This window comes from Electrophorus electricus, chromosome 8 (genome assembly GCF_041902795.1).
Source record: "Electrophorus electricus isolate QZ-2024a chromosome 8, ASM4190279v1, whole genome shotgun sequence".
Lineage (NCBI taxonomy): Eukaryota > Metazoa > Chordata > Actinopteri > Gymnotiformes > Gymnotidae > Electrophorus > Electrophorus electricus.
The window spans coordinates 21,282,501-21,287,302 of NC_137504.1; positions in this window are offsets into that span (position 1 = coordinate 21,282,501).

Genomic DNA, 4,802 nt, shown 5'->3' on the forward strand with positions numbered 1-4,802 from the left:
TGGGCTGAATGCAAGAACGCAAGTGTGACACCCACCTCCAGGCTCTGATGGAAATGACGGTGTGTGTATGTGCTGACCGTGCTGCTGACTGCATGATCGAGGGTTTAAACTTGAGTAAACTTCCTCCAGCATGTAGTGTCACAATGCCCCATCGACACGCTGAGTGTGTGGGAGAAGTGATTACAAAGGCACACGGGCTACGGGCACAATCATACACCTCTGAAACCCTGATGTTATGAACTAAAGCTTGAGATAAGCTGTTAGCGAGAACCTGTATTGTGTGTGTGTAAGTGCCACAACAGAAGTCTGAGGTATTTGCTTCAGCTTTCACAGGATTGTGTCTTCTAATATCTAATTGCAATTGTTTCAGCCATATTTTCCCCAAATTCCTATATTCAGCTCACATGCACTCGCTTCTGGCACATTTTTTTGTTTAGTATTAATAAATATTTATTATTTATTGCGATTTGTTTTTGTAATTTCTGTACTGTATTTGTTGTGCTTTTAGCATTAGTCATATGTTCACCTGCCCAGGGACTGTATATGGATATTAGCTTATTAGCTATCTCTGGTGCATAGCATCTATTCTCTTAAGATTAATGCATTTTGTGCATAGTCCCTGACAACACAACAACAAAGCTGAGGGTTTACATTTTTAAACAGATCTATGAAACATTTTTGTGCTTTCTTGTGGGCCTAGTATTTCATGTCCAACAAGAATTTTAGGTGAAATGTCTGTAATAAAGGGAATACTTCAATGAGTTCTGATTTTGAGCAATAAAATTTAGGAGAAGACTTAATAAAGAGACTCCAGTTTCTTTTCATCACAGTACCAGAGATATTAAGGACATCTTTACTGGGTTTCCTTTCCTATGGATTTGCATGAGCACTTGATATTTTAATTGCATTAGCAATCTTTGCATAATATGTAAACCACCCAATCATTTTACTGTCTAATGCTTTACCTTGGCAACACATTCTTCCCATTATAATTCAAAATGTTGACCATTGTACAGATCCAGAAGAAAACTATGCCCAGGTTCTGATGTGACTCTTCTGAGATGGAAGATGCTGTTAGTGGCACACCGGGGCATTGCAAGCACAGTGTACTGAATACTGGATTCTGAGCTTCCTCCAGTTTCCAAAGAACAAGCACTTCATATTTGTGAATTAATCATTTATAAAAACAAAATGCTCACTTTATTGATCATCTGCTTTAACTTTTAAAGTTTACTTAGGATATTAAGCAACATTTCTGCCCTTCTGCTCATTGTGATTAAACTTGAATCTTAGGAAAAAAGATTTTGAAAAGTCTTGCTTTTTCGCTGAGAGCATTTGTCTTTTAATATGGACTTTAAAGTGCAAGCCTAAAAAAAGCTTACTCAATCAGGCAAATACAAAACATTGACAAAAATGTTTTACTGATGCAGAGAGATGATGCATTAAATTCTGTTAATCTTGTGGTTGAGCAAGAGAGTTCTGGGGGATGTCTGCATGCTTGCCAAGCTTTCATGTAACTTACCGTTGTAGCAGGGTTTCTTGTTTCATAAAACACTTTCTCAAGAGTTTCCTTCTTTGGTGGGTTGGGGAAGCTTATATGGTTCTCCTTAAGCATATGAGGTTGAGCTTCATGAAGGATATTCTGACTAAGTGGCTCCACTGATCTTGCAAGGACATTGGAGTTATGCCTCTTCGAGTCTCCTAGATGCCACAGCCCCAATCAGCTGCGCAAATACCCATCATTTCCATTCCCATGGTCCCTGTTCCTATGGCAGTACAGTCACCTCCCCACTGCAAACCCTGCTAGTCTGGAAGCTAGCTGCCGATACTACAAAACATGTCTAATCTGTGCATCTTTTAAGCCATTTATTTAATTTAGCTAAATGCTAGATGTCCCAAGAAGATATGAGATGGGCGCAGGTCCATGTAACTGCCATCCTCTTTTCCTTTCATCTTTGCCAGTTGTTTTTCTCGGTTATCGCAGTAAGTCTGACTGCCTCCTTCCCGTCCTTTTTATGCCATTAGTCATGTAGCAAGGCCCAGTCACAACACAAGTCGACAAGGCCTAGCCACCGCAGGTTGACAAGGTCCAGTCACAGCACGGGTCGACAAGGTCCAGTCACAGCACGGGTCAACAGGAGGTTTCGTGAAGCTTGGGAACTTCCTACAGACTTCCCCCTGGAGCCTGTGTGAGCGTTCCGTGCTCCTGCAAAGTTTCCGTGCACTCCTGCTCCTGCACTGCTTTAGTGATGATGGAATGTGATAGGCTGCCAACAGGAGTATGAAACAATGTGTATGAGGCTCCCAAATGACACTGAATGCTTCCACGTGCACAAAAATCAGATTTTGTTAATAACCCGATCAATCTGTTTACATGCACTTGAGTAAACGGATTTTGGGAAAACTCTGGGTCTAGTACACAGACACCCTGGCCAACAGAAGATATGTGTTTCCAGCCCTGTAGTGATACCATGGAGCTGCTCAACACTGTGCCCTCATTCATGGTATCCAAGTCACATCTGATGCCTTGCGAATTGCCACTGGCTATTATCATATCTGTCTCGCGTAGCTGAATTTCAGGCCTCACTGCAGACAAGCAACTACAATAGCAAGAGGCACGAAGCCTGCGGTGTAGGGTTCCAGCAGCACCAAAACATTAAGGCATCAGGCATGCGGGGTTAGATCTCGGCCGTCAATCACAATACGGGAGTTCTGGTCCATGGAAAACGGGCAAGCTGCAAGCGGAAATTGCGTACGTCGTCAGATGGCGCCGTCACTGAAGGTGTGTGCTAACACTTGTACTGCCACATTGCACGTACAACAATGTGATCCAGTGATGTTTGTGTCATCTGAGACCACTGGTGAACTTGACTGTGAATTAACCAGCACCTCTGAGCTTTGGAGCAGTGCCAGGAGCTGCTGGATGTCGTGAGTGGGCTAGGTGCAGCTCCTCACTCCGAAACCTTGGCCCTGGCTTCATGAACAGAACATCTGCTTGCGGAATTTTCTGGTGTTTGGAGCTGGCAAAGGAGCACAGATGTAGCCTAGGAAGAATTACTGTCTGGCTGATTTATTCTGTTTCCACTAAACTACTTGCCATGAAGTTGCATTTTTGCTCACTGATTCCCATTATTGAAACTTGCATGAGTGTGGGATCTCAGAGCCTCTGTGCACTAAGTTAGCAATAGACACAAAGTGGTTAACAGTGAAGACAACAATAAACATCTAGTTGCCTGTGAAGCCTGATTGTTCTCCCATTAATTACATAATTAGCTACACAGGTGGAACGATTTACATTAGGGTATCTTAGCTTAACTTTCGGCTTTGTTGGAGATAGTTTAGCTTGACATTGCTGGCTTGAAACATAGGACGTTCATGACAGTGTTAATGGGGATGAAGACAATTGTAATCATTATTAATTTCGCATGTTCCATTTTGCACAATGTGAAAAAAATACTTTTCCTGACTTCTGCTGCTAAGGCAAACACAAGCCATTATTAGCACGTCAACAGTATTTATTAGCTAGCTAGCATGAAAGATCTCATTTTAATGAGATCAGTCTCATTTTAATATATCAACAATATCTCAGACACTACAGTCAAATTATGAATATCTTATTTTTTCGAGGGTTTCATTAGCGTCTTTTATATGAGTAAGTGGCTAGCTTCCTATTGCTAAAATGTGCATAAACAAGAACACCATGGGATGACATTTGTAACCCTCATTCTTAACTGTGGCTATAACTGAAATGATGAAGTACAAAGTAGACTAATTTGTAGGCACTCTACCTGCAGCAGAGCAGGTCTCATAGGAGCCAAAGCATTCGTCTTATCAGTAAAACACAAATGCCTCCTTTCCAAGATTTCCAGAGTCGCACTATTGATGGCTGGCTGCTGACAGAAGAATGCTCAGCTGTGGCAGGTGGTCAGCTGCAACTAGGCTTGCCTAACCATTGTTTTCTTTCTTCTTTTTTTGGCAGACAGCCCAGCCTGCTATAAACCTACAGCTGTGGGGTTGAGAACAGTCCTGCTAACTGTTACTGTTGTTTTAAATCTTTTTTCTTTGCTAAACTCTTACCTGCACCTTTAACCTATTAACCATATAGTGAGTCTAAGCCTTGGTTTGACCTTATAATTAAAAAAAAAAGAGATTAAAGATGGGAAAGTGCAGTCAAATCACCTGGTTGTGAATCACATGCAGACAGTGCTGCTTTTGATGGGGTGCAGTTATTTACCATTTCAAAAGTACATTTGCGCACATTGCAGCATGGCTGTCTGTGGGTTTTAGTGTATATAATGTATACAAGACTGGCTTTCAGTGTCCAGGTCCTGATAATCAGAATCTTAACCTGTAATACGCGCATCAGGCAGTATGTGGAAGGAACCTTTCTGTGCACGTGACCATGATGGCATGCGTTTAAGAGGCAATGGTCAGAGTCCCTGTCCATGGTGCTGATTCATTCCATGCCACCCCAATACCCCAGTGTTGGAGTGTAGTTTATATATTAAAATAATAATACTAACATATAATAATATGATGAGAAGGAGGATTGTTTGGGAAATTTGTCTCATATTTGTACATCAAAAGAATATTGTCAGTCTGTGCTGACACCCCGAGTCATTTTTACCAAATAAATTACTTTTTGTACATGTTGTTTACATTGCTCTCACAATAGCCACTTCACAACAATCGAAGGACAGACTCTGATGTTGGATATACCTTGTGTTTATAGACATGGACCTTACACAAAGACATGAAAGACCAAACCCCAGGCCAAGACCAAACACGTGTCATGTTCAGTT